The following is a 22,809-nucleotide window of genomic DNA, read 5'->3' as shown; positions in this document are numbered from 1 at the left end:
TCGAGGAAGCCGACCGGGATCCTTCGCAGCGGCAACAACGCGCCTTCAAATCGATGTTTCAAACACCTCGGAGAATATTTAAAGAGGCATTAGGTAATATTTTTCCTTCCCTGCTCCACGAAAATGACCACAATATATTATAGCTGCAGGGGCCTGATGGGGCTGCTGATCAATACCGATGACTCAGCAGTTACTCTGCCAGCTGCTGAGATTTCTGCCTTTCAACATTCGGTCTCTCCGTGATTCAGAGACGTTTCCGATCCGCCTCGTTCGACCGGACGTTTGAACGCCGCACGTTTTTAGTGACGAAGTTTCTTCTTTTTCTTTTTTTTTCTTGCATATTAATGAAGAGCCGGTTTTAAAAGTAACCGAATGGACTGACTGTGACAACGTGCCACTGTTCTCCCATCAGCCGTACGTACATTCACACACCGTCTATTATATCGTCTCCTTCTTCTTCGCGCTCTGATTTAAATACGAGACGCCCTTTGGGGCGAAAAAGCATCAAATGAATGCGGCGTAACGAATGCAGAGGATGTCGAGCAAATCAAAGAAAATGTTCATGGAAAAAAAAGAAAGAAGCTAAGAATCAAAACCATCCTTTGGGTCTCTTTTGTGGCTCCAAATGGATTTGAAGTATTTACATTTACACGGTGATTCTGAAGATTTGACAGACTCAGCTTTTGAAAACTTCCGTCCCACCAGAGAGACGTCCCATTGGTGGATATTGGACACGTAATTTAGAGAATGGAAGTTTTTAGATTTTAATTAGGACTGAATGTAAATGCTTTTATGGCAAAGGTCAAAGGTCAAACCTGCATCAGCACTTGAAATTGGCATAAAATAAAAAGGGTCATTCGAGTACCGAAGTTTTTTTTAAACGATACACAGCAATCTTTTAATGCAAGAAAAGTCCTGGTCATGTTTGGATCCGATGTGGAGACAGAAGAAGAAAACAAAGCAGAAGCTGCACTGCTGCCTTTCACAGTACATTCTGATAAATTAGGATATTTTACAGATGTCTTAATGGACATTTTATTGTTTAATTTATTTTAATCTTTCTAGAGTCTTTTAATCGAGCAACACTGACGTCAACTTTTGATTTTTGTTATTTTTGTTTTTGTTGACCAGCATTTAAACTTTGAAGTGTTTAAAAAAATATTTAAAATGACAAGAAAAATGTTATTTTCTGTATTTTCTTTTGTCCTCTATGAACGTTGTGTATCGTCACACACCTGCAGCGAAACAAAACACAGAACAAAACCGACCCGGTTCATCTTACAGACACACCGGAGCTAGTTTTAGTTGTTCTGTGTCGTCACCGGGATGAAATGGCGGAAAATGTATTGTGTTTGGTTAATTGAACGACTGAATCCAATCAGACACACACACACACACACACACACACACACACACACACACACACACACACACACACACACACACACACACACACACACACACACAAATTCATGTTCTCGGTTTCGTTGCGTTTCCATTACTTTACTTTCACGGCTGTTAAATAGAAACTGCTGATGTTGAAAAATGCAACACTGCATGGATTCAGAGGTCTTTAACAATAATGATAAAATAATGAATGAATAAATAAATAATATCTGTAGCAGCCTATTTTTTTTATTTCCTAAACCAACCCAACAATATAACTTCCTCAGGAGCAGCTTCCTGTCTGCATGCAGCACTTATCAGCATCAGTCAGGAGCCGGACTAACTCAGATAAAGTGACCTGTGTTGATCCCGGAGGGAGAGTCGGGGTCATTATGGCGGCGAAGAATAGAGTATGATGGAGAGCAAAGAGTAAAAACTAAAAAGATTTCAGGCGATATGAAGAAAAACAAATTAAAGACGGTGAATCTGTGAGGGAGATAAAACTGTTTCCTCCACAATGGCTGAAATTGAATCTTCTGCCGTTCATGTATGAAGCCGGCAGAGTTTGCGGAGTTACAAATCTCCAGATGTCAGCGGTGATTCGTGGGCGTATAAAGTGAACTTTAGAGGTCTGTCGCACGGAGCCGCAGTGTGTGAAGGCTTCATTTCCTGTTTTACCTTCACGGTGGGGGGTGGGGGGAGGAGGAGGAAGGGGCGAGGGGGGCACACAATAGATGTGGGTCGTCAAGGTGTCGCCGAGGGAAACGATAGCTTACAGGAAAACAGGTTAGACTCCGACGCTCGGCCTAATTTCTCTCCATCTGTCAGCTCCTTCTCTGCCGCCGCGCTTTCCTCCATATTTGTCTTTGTTTTCCTCCATTTTCCTGCATCGCTTTCATCTCTTTTCATCTGCGCGCGCACACACACACACACACACACACACACACACACACACACACACACACACACACACACACACACACACACACACACACACACACACACACGGTAGATGGCCTCTTGTCTGCATTGCACACATACAGAAACACTCCCCACAGGCCCGTTCGTAAAGGACATGAGTTAGATATGGAGCCAGGAGGAGAGAGGAGAGAGGAGGGAGAGAGAGGAGGGAGAGGGGTGGAGGTGGGGGTGGGGGCGGGGGGTGGGAACATCAGCCAAGTGTGACAGTAGAGTCGTATTTCTTTGCCCGGCCGTCCGCTGTGGACTCCGAGCTGAATACTGAGCGTGCCCACTGCAGAGCCCCGAGGACAGGCCCAGCCTCCGGACAAGGAGGAGGAGGAGGAGGAGGAGGAGGAGGAGGAGGAGGAGGAGGAGGAGGAGGAGGAGGAGCAACCCGCATTGGATCCGATCGGATCCAGATCAGGTGCAGGAGCAGCCCGACAGCCACTTCAGATCGGACGCCAGGTGGAAACCAGCAAATCCCCTTCAACAGGAGGCCGAGACGGACATTCAGACAGCAGCTGTTAACCGTTTCCGTGCCAACGATCCTCCAGAAACTGAAAACTGCTGTCGTTCGAAAATGAAAGATCCGAACCAGAAATGAACAAAATACGCAAATACAATTGCAGAAAACACGGTGGAAATCCAGCTTTCTGGAGCTTTCTGGAACGAGTTGATGTTTTTCATTTAATGCAAAACTGCTGACGCGGCACGTTTCAGTAAATCTCGCCGCATCATTTCCACGGTTACCGACGACAGCATCACTCATAAGATGTTTTTTTTAATGTTTAGTGTGGGTACGGATCAGGACGGGATGGACCGGATTCACAAATATTCAAATAATCGTTTTTTTTTTTTTTTCTTAAATCGATGAATATGTGCGACGACTGAAATGAACATCCCTATTTAGTTTAATACAGAAAAAGACATGATGTGTTTCGTAATATTTAAACAAACCACAAATCTTCTTTAACCTAAACTAAATTACTTTTGTTGCCTTAAACCCGAGCGGGACGCTGAACAACGAGGTCACTTCCTGTTCCTTTCAGGGGGCCGTGACCACGTCCTGGTTTTTTTTTCTGCAGCTGTGATAATGTGCTTTTAAAATGTAGTTCGCAGAAAAAAATTCTCGCTAAATGTGCAGAAGTGACGTCAGACTGGAGGCAAACACACGAACCGAACCAGCGTTTGTTCCCCAGATTATTCCTCCGTTATTTGTCCTCCAACATCCTGCAGCTCCGAAACATTTACAGGAATAAATAAATAATCCTCCGACTGTTTCGTTCGGTCGGTTCAGACGGTTTTATCCTCACTTCCAGATAATCACAGCGGTTGGCAAAAAGATGGCCAAACTCACAGATGCTGCTTAATGAAACTGGCAGAATCTCCTGACCGGGACCCACGACGCCGGCAGCAGACCGCCTCGTCCAGACACCACAAAAACAGAAGTGCATTATGGGAGGTGAGATCCAGATTTTAAAACTGTATTTTCTGGTTTTGTACTTCAACAGAAGAGGTCAAAGGTCGGTGTCCTAAAACTAGTGAAGGGAAAGTCGTGCTGATAATTAAAGTATTTTTAACTACAGACTGGATATAAAAATGGACGTCGTCTCCGGGTCCAAAAAGTGAAGCCAATGCAGAAGTGCCTTAAAGTGCAATACCACTGAGGGCCACTAGGGGCGGTGTCCAATAGACTCACATTGAAAAAGCATCAAGTTCTCTCCTGAAATACAAAGTCAGTAAATGTCAATAAATAAATTCCCTCCTTCTGATCAGTGTTTTCTTCTGGAAATAATTCCAGCATTCATTAGATATGAGACCTCAGGGAGCCACGTTTGGGGGCGTGTCTTGTAGTGATGTCACTTTTTATTTATTTATTTATTTATTTGTAATGACCCGTTTAAATTCAAAATTGACTGATGACGATGGTAAAAGGGGGTTGAAATTAAATCAACGAATTGCGTGTCATTTTATATTCATTTCAAATTAAATTTTCAGAAAAAAAGGACAGCCCTCGTGTTTGGTTTGATTGACATGGCCGGGGTGCAGTCAGGTTTCTGGTGGAGGTGGGCGGGGCCTAGAGTCCTAAGGTTCTCAGTCAGAGCCACCCCTCGCTCCAAAGATGGCTTCAAAAGAAAAACCTACAATAACAACGACCAAAAATGTCTGATAGAAATCTTTAAAACATCGTGGGTTTGATACTCGCTGTGTTTTTGTTTGTTTCATAGTTCAAGTGTTTATTTATTTATTCAGTTGTTTTCACATTTCCTCTGGTCAGTATTCCCCAAGAAGTCATATTCTGCACCGGTTTTCTGTTTTGTACTTTAATATTTGAACATCTCGTGTTTCGAGGTTGTTGCTTCTGTTGGTTGGCTGATTTGGAGCTACTTTTAACTTCTTCATGAACCTTATGAATTAGTCATATTTCGTGTATAAAACTATTCAACTGGACCAAATTTGGAGGCAGTCGCAGCTGTCAGATAATAAACGTGTCTAAAATCCTATTTATGAACTGAAGTAATTAAAATTACTGCTGACATGAAACTGCAGGATGAACTTCTGCAGAGACTTTTCAGATGTTCATCATCGATAATAGATATTAAAAATCAAATCTGTAAATAAGAGATGATCTGAATGTCTCTTATTAGTGGAGCACATTAACCGAGTCAGCAGAAACACGAAGTGTTGACGGGGTGAATACCGTCAGGACCGCTAGACTTCACTGGATTAGCGGCTCGTTCATTCATGAACTCGGCTGCTTCCCCGAATCTTATCTGTGAGAGGGATCGGGACGTTGTGGCAGCTGACTGCAGCCGGAGGAGTGTTATCAGCTCGGAAAAACAATCTGCTACGACTATACACAAACTTAATTAAAGACTATCCTCCTCTTTGTTCAGCCGGGGAAATCTTAATCTCTAAATATGAAAAAAAAAATCCATAAATAAGCGCAGCCAATTTTTCCTGTGTACAGACTGATAGCACCATAACCCCCCCCCCCACACACACACACACACACACACACACACACACACACACACACACACACACACACACACACACACACTCTCCAGTAATGATGTGGGATCTAAAACCCCTTTCGGGCTGCTAATTGCAAGGCTGATGCCCCGCCCACCCTCTGATGCGTAACGTTTTTGCATAATTAATTGGGGGCTTTAGCGGTAATAGAATAGCCGGAGGGCTCCGACGGCAGCCCTGACACACACCATTAAAATGCAAATGGTGCTCAGAGATTTAAAAAAAGAAAAGATGTATGTCAGCGTTGGAGACTCGGAGAGAGATGAACACTGAAGCCCCCCCCCCCTCCTCCCCCCTCAGGACGGAGCCCAGGCCTCTCTGCTGCTGCGGTCGGGGAAAGACGCGGCCATCTATCTCGGAGAGTTATATCAATGAAACGAGTCGAGGAGCTCATAAGTCTCCGAGTTTCGCCTCGCTCGGCTCGATACGTTGATGTTGCCACGCAACTAATCCCGGTCGGCCACGGGGAGGAACGGGTTATATAGCAGTGGAGGATGATGGGAAATGTTGCACCATGGGGGGTGGGGGGGGCAGAAGACAAAATGCATGCTGATGCAAAAAAAAAAAGAGAAAACTAATTTGTTCTGAATCTGAAAAAACGCAGCTGTAATATGAAGATTAAAGCCGGTTTATTATTCTCACTGAATAATTTAGTGTCTGTTAGTCGAGCTCCTCGTGGTGTGATTTTCACGCACGCGTGTAAATATGAAAAGTATATGAACACGAGCTCATTTTACGTTCTGCTTTTCATACACGAAGGCAATTTCAGCTTCTGTTTGAGGAGCATTTTTTTTTTTTTTTTTAAACACGTTTGCCTTGTTTTTGTGTTTTTTTGTCCGTCATCGTTAAATATGCATAAAATCTTTGTCCCATTGAATCCCGAGAAAGCATTTCCTGATTTTAAAGCTCAATCACGTCGCTGCTTACACACTTTAAATGATAAAACGCAGCCGTGACGAGCTGTCTCGCTCCCGTCGTCGTGACTGCAGATCCACATGAGATCTTAGTGGGAACGTCGTGCAGCACAGCGGGAAGCTGATTCATCCGTCAGACCGGGTTTGTCTTTTAAAAAATAAAATAGTTGCGAGGGAGTACATTAAGCCCGACTAATAAAGAAAAAAGGAGTGTGTGTGTGTGTGTGTGTGTGTGTGTGTGTGTGTGTGTGTGTGTGTGTGTGTGTGTGTGTGTGTGTGTGTGAGTCATGATGGATGAAAGTGATAAAAAGGGCAGAGCTAATGGCTAATGGAGGCAACTTTGATATGACAGTTTGGACTCCTCTCCTTACTGCTCCTGGGGGGGTTGGGGAGGGGTGGGAGGGGGGGAGGGGGGAGGTTCGTAAATACCACCAAGGAAGAAAAATCTGAGGCAAAACATGAGGCGGATTAATGACACGAGAATCAATCAGCGTCGATGTTTTGTCCCGTTCGGTTACCGGCAGCCGTCAGATGTTGGAGAGATTTCTGAAATGCAATCGAGAAAAAAAAAAAAAAAAGCCACGGAAACGGTGAACGTGTCAAAACACGACGGCCGTCTCCGCAAGCCGCTCGATTGTAGCTGCAGTTAGCTCGTTATTAATGGGCCCCCGCTCATCGAGCGTGCAGGGAGCAGATGGCAAACTCTCAGCAGCATCTACGCTCGGTGTGAGGAGGAGGAGGAGGAGGAGCAGGAGGAGCAGGAGCAGGAGGAAGGAGGAGAAACAAAGGGCCCCTCCTGGCTGCTTCGAGGGATTCCAAACGTGATGTCACAGCTCATCCCGTCAGGAAAACGCAGCTAAAAATCCGCCGCCACCGGGCCACAGTCACGCAGATCGGCCGTGGCAGGACGGGAAGGAGCCTATAAATAGGAGCGCAGAGCCTCTGGTGCCGGCGACGAGGGACTGGGTGGCAGACGACTCGCCTCCGAAGGGGGTCGGTCGCCAAGAGAGGAGAGAGGAAGGAGGAAGGAGGAAGGAGGAGAGAGGAAGGAGGAAGGAGGAGAGAGGAAGGAGGATTCCCCCTGTGACTCAAAGCCAAAAACGCTCGTCCACAGTGTCACGGACTGGCTGTGACACACTCGGTCAGAGCGGCGGTTGGTTGGTTGAGACTCTTCAGGCTGAGACTCAGATAATAAGATTATCTTTGGTGTTACACTCCAACAGTCTGCGCCGCTCGTGTGCGGTCGGTTTTTGCCGGCGGGCCGACGGAGGTGAGAGCGGCTCAGCAGGTCACGTTTCCTGCGTTCACTGTTATGTTTTAATTCAAGAAGATGAACGTCTTTGGGGAGAAGAATCGATCACAAATGATCCTTTGCAGAGAAATTTAAGGGTCAAAGAGAAGAGAACTGAAACAATATTCAATAGTTCAATCCTAACAATAAAAGTGGTAAATAATAAATCTGTCAAAGTAGAGAAAGACTGGAGTTCAGATATTAACCGACTTTTAAAATCTAAAGTAAATCCTGCATTTTTAAAGTAATATCTCACCTGGAGATATTTGCTTTCTAATCGCTTTAACGTCGACATAAATGTGCCACATTCATTCATTTAAGACATAAAAGAAGATGTTGTGTCACTACTGAACTTTAAATGAACTGCATTGTAAAGATGTCCATTCTTTAGGAGGTCAAACGGCCTAATGTTGATGGAAAAGGGCGAAGGATTCACAGATCGGTGTCGTGATTCGGATCCACGAGTCGGATCCGCTCCAAACTTCCTCCGTTCCTTCCTCGACCCGATCCGCACGGATCCACCAAGTTTCATGAAAATCGGACTCACAGTTTTTTCTGTAATCCTTCTGACAAACAGACAAAACGAATCGAAAAAACACAAATTTCTCGGTGGAAGTGACAAAATCAACAGAAAACTTTTGTTTTAGTTTGACCAAATTAACCCTCCCCCCCCAAACCTGGAGCAGAAAACACAGAATGAGTTTAGTTAAAGTGTCCATTACAAAAAGAAATCACCCGTCAGCCAATCAGAATAGAGAATTCTGTCTGTGACGGTAAATATATTTTATTAATGATTCATAGATCCAGTTAGTTGTGCAGGTGTTGGGTTACAGTCCACTCTTTTTTAACTTAATGCTAATTTTTAAATGTACTCATTCATAACATAAAGGATGGATCCTCACAACTCCAGTACAGTTTCAGGTAACCATTAAAAAAAAAAAAATTATTGTAGAAAATCAAATGGATTTCCAGAAATGTATTCTGTCCAGATTAAATATTTCAGGTGAATACACACAACGTCGTAGAAGTTGGGAAATGTTTTCCTTCTTTTCTGGAGTGAAACTTCAAAACCGGCGACACGATAGGAAGTCGGAGCTCTGAGCTCACCAGGCTGCTGCTGAGTGACAGCCCCGAAACGCCCGCCAAGTTTAATAACTCGTGAGGATGAGGAGGAAGAGGAAGAGGAAGAGGAGGACTGGTGTGATCCAGCAGGCAGATTATGCAGATTCAGAAACGCGCATCATAAAAACTGAGAAAAATGATTTCCAGGTGGTATAGCGTGCCTCCGTGGGGGAGTGGGGGTGGGGGTGGGGGTGGGGGTGTCTCATGACCGCAGTCATACATGACTAAGTGGCTGAATGGATCAGGCACATGTGATTGAAGAAGGGTTTTCATGCCGGGGAGGGATTAGAGAAAATCTGCGCTGCTGTCAGATTATAACAAGTCTTTGGGAAAAGCGAGCGGTGGCTCTAAAGCACAAACATATCGGGATCCAACACGGCCGCCATGTTCCCTTAGAAAAGCCTCGAGTTGTGACATCATTTGCTGACGTTTACGGAAAGGTCAGAGGTCGTGGGAGTTTAATTTTTTGTTGGATGTTCAGCTAATATAGTTACATTTTAGTCACGTAAAGTTCGTTTTCATAATTTAGATAACCGCCCACGTCTGAGGGGAAAATGTGGATCTTCCCAACGGCCTCGTCTTTTCCTGCGTTTAATTCCTTTTGGGGATTAGAGGGATATAAGGTGACGATGACCTTGACCTTTGACCTTTGACCTTCACCCCCTTCCCAAAATCGAATCACTTCATCCTTGGTATCAAGTAAATGGTTTCGCCATGTTTGAAGAAGTTCCCTCGAGGCCTTTTGGAGATATCGCGTTCACAAGAACCGGACGGACGGACGGACAACCAGGAAACCACCAAAACCCTCCATCTCTGCTTCCGTCTGTCGGTTCTGGTCATTTTAAAAACCTTCATTAATGAAAAACATCAGAACATTTAAGATGCTACACACCAGATCCGACTTCCCGTTCGGTTGTGAAATAAGATTCGTATCTCGGTCCCGATCGAGTCTTTAAAAAAAACCTGCAGCAGCGAACGACGTTTTTTTTTTTTTTTTCCAAACACTCCATCAAACTCATGAGCTCAGACTCGCATGCCAAATGATGGATGTTTTTTTTTTGTTTTCTTCTTCTTCTCATTATTCTGCGGGCGAGCTGCTAATTTGTTTGCTGATTCCTGAATATTGCAGAACGGGCCGTAATGAGCTCTGGGTCTCTCGTGGACTCTTCCCTCAGGACGCTCGTACTTTGTGAGCAAAGACCAACAAATCAACTTTTTAATAATCGCTGCACGTCCTGCTACAAACACCAACAACAGCTCACACGGTCGAAGAAGAATCACGGTTTCCGTGCTTAGAAATAAGATCAAGATTCTTTTTAAATGCCCCTTTCACTCATTTTGTGCAATTTCTGCATCACACTGTCGTTGGTTGAGGGAGAAAGTAGGAGCGCTTGTTTTCACGCAGCTGATGTCCCAGAATGAAAATGACAGCTGGACTGTCGTCCTTTCGAAATGACGTCGTGCAGAGTTATGCATCAACGATTAATCCTTTAAACCCAAACAGGGACTGTTTTTCTTTTCAGAGTCTTTAAGATGGGGAATGAATCTTAAAGTCTAAAGATTCATAGGAAACACTGGCTGTGACAGAAAAAAAACAAAACAAAAAAAACCGAGTTTCCCATGTTTTTCCATGTATGACATGTTTACCACATATTATAACATTGGGGGGGGGGGTAGAAGACTGTTTACGTGGGCTTCATGTATTCCACGTGGAAATGTTCCATCTTCTGCCACATGTTTCCCGTGTGCACCATCACGTGGTCACAGGAGTTTTTTTTGCACGTGAAATGCACACGTAAGGTAAGGTAAGGTTCGCCATCGACTCCCAGAGGAAGTAAAACACTTTGACTGCACACAGAGGAAGGAAGTCACGATTATCCTCCTGGAGTCGACATGTTGGACCTTAAAGACCTGCGACTTCGGAAATGGTTCCAGTCTGAGGAGGGACAAACCTTGAGCCACCGGCAGGGCTGGAACCATGTTGGTGCCACGTTGGTCCCACATTAATCCCACGTTGGTCCCACGTTGATCACACGTTGGTACCATTCGTTGGTACCACGTTGGTCCCACGTTGGTCCCACATTGATACCACGTTGGTCCCACGTTGGTACCATTCGTTGGTACCACTCGTTGGTCCCGTGTTGGTACCAGATATGACGGTTCGCCCTCTGAAGGTTTGGAGCGTCTCGGCAGGTCTGCTTTTCCTTCCTTCTCCAAACTATACCATCAGTTTTCCCTCCTCCTCTTCCTCCTCCTCCTCCTCCTCTCCGAGACCTCTTTGCACTCACGCAGCTCATTGCCATAAAATAAGCAGATGGCCCTCCTGCAGCCCGGCGTCCCCGCCGCGCTCGCAGACGCTCGTAAATGGAGCCGCAGTGGATGCGACGCGACGCGGTTTCATCAGGACCCAAATATCTTGTCATGCGAACAGAACGTGGAGCTGAATAACAATACGACACAATGTCAGGCAATGACAGACAACTCTCCGGGGACCGGCCGTGTGACCCGGGAGATGGAGGGAGAGTGTGTGTGTGTGGGGGGGGGGATACGTGAGAGCACCATGTGAGGCATAAAAAGGATGGAAGAAGAAAGACAGCGAAGGGATTTGATTGCAAAAAGCTTTTGTCTTAATGCTTCTGTTCTGCATTCTTATGTCAGTGAGAGATGAAATGAAACTGAACTGTACACACACACACACACACACACACACACACACACACTGTTACAGAGTGTGTGCAGTGTGGCAGATGTTGATTTTTTTTAATATTCTATAGATCTTTGCCAACGACCTCATCGATAAAATCAATACTTTTGGGGTGAGATGCTGTGATTTGCAGCCACTTCTGAAGATGTCCCCACTGGGGAGCCGTGGAGGGGCTGTAACAATGGTGGTGGTGGTGGTGGTGGTGGGGAGAGGGAAGGGGGGGGGCAGTGACGACATCCTGACGTGTCATGTAGAGCAGTTTTAAAACTCCCCGCAGCGAACGAGATCATCGGATCGACAGAAACACCTGAAAACACGATGAGTTCATCAGAAAAGAGAAGTAAAAATGATATTATTTTCATCCTGGAAAAACATCATTTTACATCACTGAGTAATTTTCTGACATTTCATTGTGTCCTTGAGTCACAAGGTAAATTCCTTTCCACTCTTAAACATGCGCAAAGATGATTTGTTGACAATCATAAAACCTGGAGATTGAATCCAGAAATTCTTTTGTTGGCTTTTTTTACAAACAAAACAGGAAACAGGATGTCGTCTGCACAGAGCAGAAACACACAGGAGAGCATCTGCAGCGCCGCAGAGTGTTTTTTGCTGGTTGCTGATGTCCAATGAATCCAATAAAGCTGCAGCTGGGTAAGAAAGACAATGGAGGAGTTTCTGAACTCGTTGCCGCGGTGACGCAGCGACGTGACGATTCTCTCTGGTGTATGAGTTGTTGTTTTTTTTAGTTTTAGTTCAATTTTAATAGTATTTTGTGCAGAACCACAATTCTCAGCTGCATGTTATTTTCTAGGTTCTTAAGTTCCTCGATTGTCACAATTTCAAGCAAAAAAAAAAGTTCTCGGTATGAAGAGAAGTTGACAGAATCAGAGATATTTCGGTGTTATGAATATTTAAATATATTACAAATATGTTGTTAAAGGCCCTCCGTTTCCACTCTGCAGTCGGGAGTGCAGCAGGAAAAGCGTCTGACTGTGAGCTAACGCGCATCGACAAGAGATCAACAAATCACATCAACGGATACGGGAGACGACCGCGAGCAGTTTCCTTCACGAGAGACAAAGAGAAGACGGACTCGTCCTCACAGAAAGGAGCCGTAATGTGTTTTGAAGGCTGTGAGTAAGTTGATGGGATCGTTGCAAAGGCACAAAGCTGCTGGAAAGAAGCCTGCGAGGGGGAAACAAAGCCCCCCCCCCCACCACCACCCACCCCCCACCACCTCCGCGCTCCCCCTCCAGCTGCCGCAGAAACAAAGTCGCAGTGCTGTGACAACCCAGAGAAGGACAAGTCACAAACGATTCGCCACGCCGTGATTGACCCTCCGCAAAACTCGTCAGCTCGGGCGACTCGGCGAAGTTTAAGACAAACGTGGATCAGACGCGACTGGGAAAAGACATCTAATCGTTCGCTAAGAGAGTTAAAAAAAAAAAAAAATTAAAAAAGGAATATGGAGAAAACGCACGAGACAGAGCGAAGACGGTTTGATTTATGAAGTTTGATGGGGCTTATCAGTGGCAGGCAAACAGTGAGGAGACATCAAGTTGACAAAGTAAAATTCAAGCGGAGTCATTCGGGGGCAAATTGACAGTTAATTCCCTTCAGCCTTTTTCGGGAGTTCTGAAAGTTTTAGGAGGCCGTGCATGAAATGTCAAAGTGAACACAAAAATCATTTTAACACTTTTTTCTTTTTTTTTTTCATTTTCAGTCACTGAAATCTTCAGTTTAAAAAAAAAGAAGCATCAGTCAATGCACATTTGCACGGTAAGTTAGAAACACAGAAAAGGTAGTTGAACACCGCAGACAGCGGCTGCTATTAGTGGTGCTGACCAAGAACAGACTCTGTCCGTGGTGCTGACAACAACAGTCACTGTCCAACAATAGTCACTGTCCGTGGTGCTGATCAACAACAGTCACTGTCCAACAATAGTCACTGTCCGTGGTGCTGATCAACAACAGTCACTGTCCATGGTGCTGACTAACAACAGTCACTGTCCAACAATAGTCGCTGTCCGTGGTGCTGATCAACAACAGTCACTGTCCATGGTGCTGACTAACAACAGTCACTGTCCAACAATAGTCACTGTCCGTGGTGCTGACAACAACAGTCACTGTCCAACAATAGTCACTGTCCGTGGTGCTGATCAACAACAGTCACTGTCCGTGGTGCTGATCAACAACAGTCACTGTCCAACAATAGTCGCTGTCCGTGGTGCTGATCAACAACAGTCACTGTCCAACAATAGTCGCTTTCCGTGGTGCTGATCAACAACAGTCACTGTCCATGGTGCTGACTAACAACAGTCACTGTCCATGGTGCTGACCAACAACAATCGCTGTCCATGGTGCTGATCAACAGCAGCTCTTGTCCGTGGTGCTGATCAAAGACTAGAGAGTTTGACAGTTGCGTGGTGAGCCTCTCGACGTTGGAATTTTCTGGAGTGGTGAGTTAAACAGTTTGCTGCTGGGCAGGTAGTGTGCAGCGGTGTTATCAGAGATTATTTTGCTTGTTACAACTACTGGTGATAGTTTGAGTTTGTAGTCTGATAAACCAAAACAATGAGCTAAAAACAGGCAAAAGAGCCACACAGAGCTGAAAGAGAATCTTTTGCAGCTTCACCTCTGTAAGTGTAACTTTTCTCTTCATAAATACAGAAAGTGGAAAGTTTTGTTTTGATATCTAATAAGTATTTTGCTTCTTTCTAATTTGAGTTGATGCAGTTTATTTCACAGGTTTCCCTTTCGGCTGAATCATTCAGCATTACTATATATTTTAATATGGATTTTTTTTTTTTACACCAGCTATTTTGGCAGGTTACAATAGGCAGAGCACAGGTGTAATCACCAACATCAATCACGGATGAAGATTACTTAATGACCCCGGTATAGATTCTAAAACACTTGTCACAGTGGACATTTTCATTTGTCAAACCAGGACAACTTCAGGAGGAACTAATGACATTAACGACGGCTCAGTTCCATTTAAGTGTTCCCCGACGGGAAACGAGTTAAATCACTGCTGCAGCAGTAAACGTATCATAACTCAGCAATGATACAAATTTAATTTAATTAGAAATCAGCTGAATGTGGACAAGGAAGCACATTCTCCTCTTATTATTCTTTAATGGAAAATATTTCACCTGTTTTTTTTTTGCTCTTGCATTTCAGTCTTGTGTTGAGAACTATTACAGTCAGTGAAGGAAATATGTGAAGCAGCAAATGAGTAAATGTCATCGGCCAAAAACATTCTTGATTCTGTAAATTAATAGATTTATAATACAGTAATTCTCCTCTGCAGTCTGTCGTACCTGCAGCAGCTTCCTCTCTCTCTGCTCTGCACATGGACGGCCATAATTTTTACCCTCCTCCTCCTCCTCGATAAGATGTTCCTCGCTGGCCCCCAGGGACCCCCCCCCCTCCCCCTCCTTCCGCTCCTGTTGTAGTAATACGCCGGATTGATCAGGGCAGATCCATGCAATTAGCCAGGAGTCGGAGCTTTTGAGTTAGTGTCCTTCACGTCCAGAAGTGCTGACTCAGTGATCCTGCTGATGAGCGCCATCAGGCCTCATCTCCGCCGCCGGGCTGAATCCAAGCAGCTTAAAACATTTTTTTTTAAAAAGACCATTTCTTCTATTATTCTGAGATTTATTTTTGTATTTTGGGGGATTGTTTATTATAAAACAAATAAAGGTCAAAGGTCACATACCAAAACAAACCTGACTTCCAGGTTTGCTGGATGTAAATTCACACTGAATTCGAATTCTTCTCAAGATTCACTTCCTCTCGTCTGCGTTCTCCAATAACAAGAACTCAAAGCTTTCACTGCATTTTTTTTTTTTTTTTAAAGGTGCTTTAGAGGGAAATCGGGTTTTCAGTTACCGGAGGGAACGACGGGGGTTTCTGGTTGCGGTTCCTGCAGAGCGAGAGAGGTGAAGAGCCAAACCCTCCACGGCGTCTGGAGAAGTTCAAGTGGTTTTTATTGTTTTAACTCTGAGAAATATGTTTATTTACTTGTTTGTTTTCTGACTGAAATATAAAGATGTAATGTTGTTTTTTGGGGTTTATGAGCTCCATTTCAAAGACGAGTGACTTTTCAGAAGTGTTGATGCCATATTGAAGTTGTCTTATAATTTCATGGAAAGTGGGATGAAGCCAAACATGTTAAAAAAAAACACTCTATTCACGGTTACATCTTTATGTTTTGTGGCGCGCCTGCAAACATCCCTCATCTGCTGCAGCTTTTAAACAATTTGCACCTTTAAGCGTTGAGCCGTTGGAGCCTTCGCTACAAGAAATACGACGCACTTCGGCCGTATTAAAAACATTTGGACTTAACAATTCAGAAGCTCTTGGACGGAAAGCACATTTGGCCGTTAACAGCTTGTTGCAAACAGTGGAAGGAGCTTTTTAATACATTAGTGTTTATCATCCACGTACAGACAAGCTCACCTCCGTCCTCATGCACAGAGAGAGGAAGCCAGGCAGGAAATATGGAACAAAAAAAAAAGACTGATTTACACACGATGGAGAAAGCTGTGTATTTATTTGTAGTAATATCACATTAATCTGGTCTGTGATCGTTTGGAACGAACCGCCGAAGGACTTTTAAAAAGTCTGTGAATCTCATCTGTTTGATTACTTCAGTTTGTAGACTTACTTTAAAGTGTTTTAGGCTTCTGAGTTTTATGATTCTGTCTTTTTAACTCCAGGAGGTGTTTTTTATCTTTACTTTGAAATGTTTTAAACCTCACAAAACTGCTACGTATACAATTCAAATATCTAATTTAGAATAAACCAGAGTTACTGCCGATGATTTTTTTTCAGGTCATATAAACCATTAAATATTCCTTTATAGGTTGATTAAATCCAATAATTCTCAATAAACCTGAAAATATCGTCACTGTAAGACAGTTTTTTTGGTCTTCAGAAAAAGCTGATGTTTTGGACACAGCTATGATTTTATGTTATAACATATATATATGTTATGTATATATATATATATATATAATATATCCTAATTTTCTATAAACTCCTATATAAGAGACGACAAATAACCAATCGTGAAGGTCTGTTTTTGGTAAATTAAGTCCCTTAAATACATTGATATGAAGGCACTTATGTAAAATCCAATGTTACAACAGTCAAGTCTTGTTCAATCCCCCTCCCTCCCCCCTCCCCTCCCCCCACTGAAACAAGAAAGAAACCGACTGCTGACCTTTATTGATACTCGACCTGTGATCTGATTTCAACAGCTGCAAAAAAACAAAAGTGAGATGAAAGAGTTTTCTAGTCGTTTTAGCACAAAATGTCATCCTTGTTTTTTTCTCCTGCGTTGCGTTCATTCTTCATCGTCCTCTTCCGGTCCACAAATTATCTAAATTTACCTAAAACTGAACACTGGTCCCTTCAGGAAGATGTCTTTCAACACCCATTACATCAAGAAATATATATATATATAACCCAAATCTATCCCACAGCAGCTCTTGTCTAACTTCCTGCTTTTGCTTTCTGACCTTTCTGTTGTTGTTTTTTAGAGGAGCTGTTGTCGTTTTAGTTCGGTTAAAAAAAAAATAATTAAGTTAGCTTCAGCAGCACAAGAAAAAACCAAGAGCAGAAACAATGTTGGCGCCTCCATCTCTCACAAGATGTTCGTAGGATGCTAAATAAAGACGTGAAGTTAAACCTGTGAATCTGACTCACTTTTGTTTTTTCTCAGTGTTTTCTGGCACTCGTGGATATTTCAGGGATTAAAAAAAACTTTAAGACATTTGTGGCACGCTGCTGATTTTGAAGCAGCTGCCACACTCTTATGTTTTCTTTTGGATGAGTTTTGTGTGATGATGCACACACACGCACGTACACACACACACACACACACACACACACACACACACACACACACACACACACACACACACACACACACACACACACAGTGTTTCTATTTTCCTCTTCTTTCTAGCCGGATGAAAATATCAGGGGAACTCAATCAGCGTGCTGATAGTGAAATGCCTCTGAGCGGGGGCTGGAGGGAATGCACCTGAGAGGCTCGGTGATTTATTGCGAGGCGGATCTGAAGCCAAGTCGCCAACTCTAATTAGAAAATCCTGTGCAGGCAGCTGAGTGCGGCAGCGAGCCTTAAATCTCAGAGCCGTCAGCCTCCTCGCCGCTGCAGCATCCCGCCGCTCGACGAGGAGGAGGCGTCGGTCCTCAGCCGGCATCCCTCCGAGTGTACGTGGGCTTAAACAAGAACATCAAGAGGACGCTCTCATCGCTGTGTGCTGTGAATGTTTGTAAATATCTACGCAACGATTTATGAATCTACAAATGTGTGTGTGTGTGTGTGTGTGTGTGTGTGTGTGTGTGTGTGTGTGTGTGTGTGTGTGTGTGTGTGTGTGTGTGTGTGTGTGTGTGTGTGTGTGTGTGTGTGTGTGTGTGTGTTTTTACACTGGTGTGTGTGTGATCGAAGGCCTTTAAACCTGCGACACGTGAGGATGATACCGAGACTGTTAATGATGAGCCGAGCTGTCGTGTACGACGTAGTCGAGGGCGAGTTGGATTCACGGACTAAATTAATTACAGGACGTAAAAATGAGTTTTATGTGGAGAGCTGCAGGAGAGTCTCTCTGCAGTCATAACAGGAACAAAATAGTCAACTTGACTTATGATCTCATAATCATTAGAAAAGTTAAGGTGGTTATAAATCATTAATGAGAGTGAACATGAACCTAGTTATCAATGTGGGTGTGTTATTTTGTTAAATGTCATGTCAAAAGTCCTTTTCATAAGAAACAGGAAGTATAACGTTGCTATGGATACGATGAGTTACACCGTAGGCTGCAGCATGAGTCTTGTTTTAAGTGTGAATCTGTGGTTCCGGCACTGAAGATGTTTTTATTCTGTTTCAGTTTAAGCAAACTTGCAGAAGTGTCTTTGATTGCAATACCAGCGAGTGCCACTAGAGGTCGGCTCCAAAAAGCCTCCGGCTCCATAGACTCCCATTCAACTTCTCTCATCAAATCCAAAGTGAATCAAATGTGTCCATCAGTTATCTCGGTGTTGTTAGCTAAAGTCACTCCTTCTTCTTAGTTTTCTGGAGGTCCATCTGAAAATAATCCCTCATTCATTAGAAAAGAAGATTCAAGAAGACCTGTTTTTGGGGGCGTGTCTGTTTGATTGACAGGCCTGTGGTGCAGTCAGGTTACAGCTATCGGTGGGCGGGACGTAGTATCGTCAGGTTTCCGATCAGATCGGTCAGATCCACCGCTGGCTCCTCCCCCAGCTCATCCAAATATGGTCACTTCCTGCTCCAAACCGCTCTGAACTAGAAAAGATGGTGACGGACAGAATCTGAACTGGAGGATTCATAACGTTCACAAACCAACGAGGTGACGTCACTGCTGGTTGCCGCTCGGTCTTCATGGACAAGAGAGTCTTAGAAGATGTGTAAAAAAGGAAAGCATCAGTTATTTGAGCGTTTTTTTCAAACTAAACTGAGCAGTTAAGAGTTAAAAAAGACGTTCGTAGCTGAATCTTCTCCAGCGAAGAGAAACGTGTGTAAACAAACATTTGTTTATCTGTTTGTCTACAGTTCAATGTGTGTGTTTGTTTCTGTAGATCTGCTTCTGTGTTTGACTTGACATATTGTGTGTGTGTGTGTGTGTGTGTGTGTGTGTGTGTGTGTGTGTGTGTGTGTGTGTGTGTGTGTGTGTGTGTGTGTGTGTGTGTGTGTGTGTGTGTGTGTGTGTGTGTGTGTGTGTGTGTGTGTATGCGTCATCTTGGACAGCAGCCCAGGTCACAACGCTTGGATGAAGCCAAAGAAAAGGCCACGCAGAAGGTGATACACATGGTGTATTTCACTGTCAACCCTCGTTCACCCACTCACACACGCTACCACTCTCATATCCACACACACACACACACACACACACACACACACACACACACACACACACACACACACACACGGCTGACAGCCGGCATTCCTCTGAAAAAAATCCCCCCAAAAAATAGCAGTATCAATGGAAGCGTTGCTCGTCTGCTCAATTGTGTTTTGATGTCTGCTGGCACACAGAGAATACATTTAAACATCTGTCCTGCTGCTGATACAGAGAACACACACACACACACACACACACACACACACACACACACACACACACACACACACACACACACACACACACACACACACACAAAGGTATTGTCAAATAATGAATGCAAATTAACGGCGTTTCTCTGTTCAGAGTCGCTCGTACATTTAAACCTCGGGATCACAATAATGTTTATTCAGCAGAGAGCGGAGCCAACAAATCACCTCCTTCATTACTCCGAGGATCATTTCTGTTTGTATCGGGAAGCTTAAAGTGGTGAGCACTGAGAAAACAGTCGTGATCGACCGATGGATCGACCAATCAATATTATCTACCGGATTCTAGATTAGACAAATCTAAGACAAGTCGGGTTTTTTTTTTTTAATATTTGACTATTTATTTTTTATGGGATGGGTCATGACTTTCCAAATATTAAAATAAGTCTTTAAAATATCAAATTCAGTTCGTATAAAAGATGATGGTTCTTCCTTATTTTTCCTGTTTTGCCGACTCCTGTCAGAAGGTGGCGGTATTGCTCCCTAAAAGCCAGCCGCCGTTAAACGACGAGAAGAGATCGTGATTAGAAAAAATAACTTCCGAAAAGTTACGAGCAAATATAAAAGTGGTAGTTTTGTTTGAAATACTTGTCCCTGTTTTGTTTTGTTTTTTTACTTGTGTCTTTACTTTGTGTCACCATGAATTCCCCCCCCCCCGGGGTCCAACACCGAAGTTCCACTGGGAACTTCTGAGGGCGGGAAAACATTCGCTGCAAACCCACCTGAAACACTGTGGTGCCATGGCAACAGAGGTTCTCCAACATGACCGACCTCTTCACATCCTCCTCTCCGACATGCAGACGCTGCAACGTAGCACGCTCTGGCCGCGACCTCTGACCTCCACGCTCGTGTTTCACCGTCGCACTCGTCGGAGACCGTTGAGGCCATTTAAAAAAAATGTAAACGCTCACCTTGGATCAGGCGCGTTAACACACTTTGACTCTCATCTGCATCACCTGACACACACACACACACACACACACACACACACACACACACACACACACACACACACACACACACACACACACACACACACACACACACACATCTTTACTGTCTGTCACACCGTGACCTCTGCAGAAGTAACTGACAGCCGATGATGCTCTTTTCCCAGCTGTCCTGCTTAATTAATACGAGTTGCAGATGGAGGTGTTAAAGCTCCCTTTCAGTTGTTCCTCCTGTTATCACGACGGCACCTCTTATTTATTTAAAAAAAAAATCAAACTGTGGAGCCCCGAGGGAACGTCTGCATTTGTAAATCCATATTAGAGATCCTTCGAGCGTCCTGCTGCTATGCTGTTTTGACATTTACACACACACACACACACACACACACACACACACACACACACACACACACACACACACACACACACACACACACACACACACACACACACACACACACACCTGTCAATCAAATCAGAGTGAGGGCCAAAACTGACATCACCATCTTTGGATTATCTGTTTTTCATTAACTTGCGTGATTTCATCCAGTTTTTCTTATTATTAAAAATGTCAACAACAGCAGCTTAAATTCAGGATATTGTTTTAGGATAAAAACAATAAATCATGACTCATCTGAATGTTTTTTGTGTTTTTTCTTCGGAGATTCTCCAAATACCTTCGACGCTGGAACTGTGAATCCGAGCTAACCTCCACGAACCTGCATCTTTTTAAGTATTTGATCCCGTACATGAACCCGTGTTGGAGACTCAACGTGTGTCTGGACGAGTTCAAACGTACCTCCGTGGTTCCTCTTCGTGATGACGGAGTTCAGGACGAGTCCAATTAAAAGTTGACTCGGATGTCTCCGTCTCTGTGAATGTGTCTCCCGCTGCGATGTTCCCATCTGTTGTTTGCACATAACATAATTAGGAACTTTAGTTAAACACAGAATTCATTAATTATGTATTATGCACGCTACCAAAATATTCAGTGTTGTATTTATGCAAAGTTAATCTGAATAAATTTGCAAGACATCTTAATGACATGCGGCTTTCTGAGGAGAGCGCGGTCTGCTTTTAGGGATAAAATGAAAAGGTTAGCTTGGTTTTAAAGAGAAATGTAGAAATCACATGACAGACGTCGGATTTCATCCAAAGCAACTTTACAAATTCTCGACGGTTTCAGCTTCAAAGTGAAGAATTAAAACCAGCCTGTCGTAATTATTACATAATCACCAGATAGCAACTGATTGAGCCGACTGATTTCATTTTGCATAATCGTTAGAAATATTCATCTGCAGAAACCTTCAAACACACCGTGATGACGTGAAGATAATACCAATGTGAATTTATCAAGTGCGTAAACAAGGCGGGACGCTCAGTGGCGACACCTTGTGGTCTCACGCTGCCTCTGCTCGGCCGTCTGTGATTTGTGTGCAGGGACACGGGGAATGAATTCATGTCCACGCTGTGACCTCGCCGTGACAAAAACATGCATGTGTGTGTGTGTGTGTGTGTGTGTGTGTGTGTGTGTGTGTGTGTGTGTGTGTGTGTGTGTGTGTGTGTGTGTGTGTGGAGAGAGGGGGGGAGCGGCGGGGGGGGGGTTGTGTACATTCATGCGTCTGTGTTTTTGAGCAAAAAACAAAAAAGATTCTTCACCATATGACATAAGAGCAATTCTCATTTACCCGCAAGCACATGAGCAGAAAAAACAAGCAGAGAGGATGTCTGTTAAATATGTGTGTGTGTGTGTGTGTGTGTGTGTGTGTGTGTGTGTGTGTGTGTGTGTGTGTGTGTGTGTGTGTGTGTGTGTGTGTGTGTGTGTGTGTGTGTGTGTGTGTGTGTGTGTGTGTGTGTGTGTGTGTGTGTGTGTGTGTGTGTGTGTGTGTGTGTGTGTGTGTGCGTCTCTGCTAAAGACACACTGAAACGTCAGCTATTTCCGAGAGTCCAATATTTTCCGCCACAGTCAACAGTTGCCTCGAGGCAGAGAGGAAGCTCCCATTTGGCTCTGAGTCTCTACTCCCTCCTTCATAACCCCCCCCCCCTCCGACTGCAAACACACACACACACACACACACACACGAATACAACACACACTCGCCTCTTCGAGTATAATTAAAGTATTTGAAGAAACTGTAGTCGATAAAACAAAGAACGGTCGTCTCTTTGATCAAGGCGTCAGCTGATGAAGCTCTGGAGTACAGTACTCTCTATTTTACCAAGTGGGTTTAAAAAGATGACACACACACACACACACACACTACACCCTAAACAAATTA

Source organism: Brachyistius frenatus, unplaced genomic scaffold, assembly GCF_029030835.1.
Source record: "Brachyistius frenatus isolate BFR_SWC_R1_liver_20210118 unplaced genomic scaffold, ASM2903083v1 Contig_89, whole genome shotgun sequence".
NCBI lineage: Eukaryota > Metazoa > Chordata > Actinopteri > Embiotocidae > Brachyistius > Brachyistius frenatus.
The sequence above is the reverse complement of the archived record's forward strand: the minus strand, read 5'-3'. Positions refer to the sequence as shown.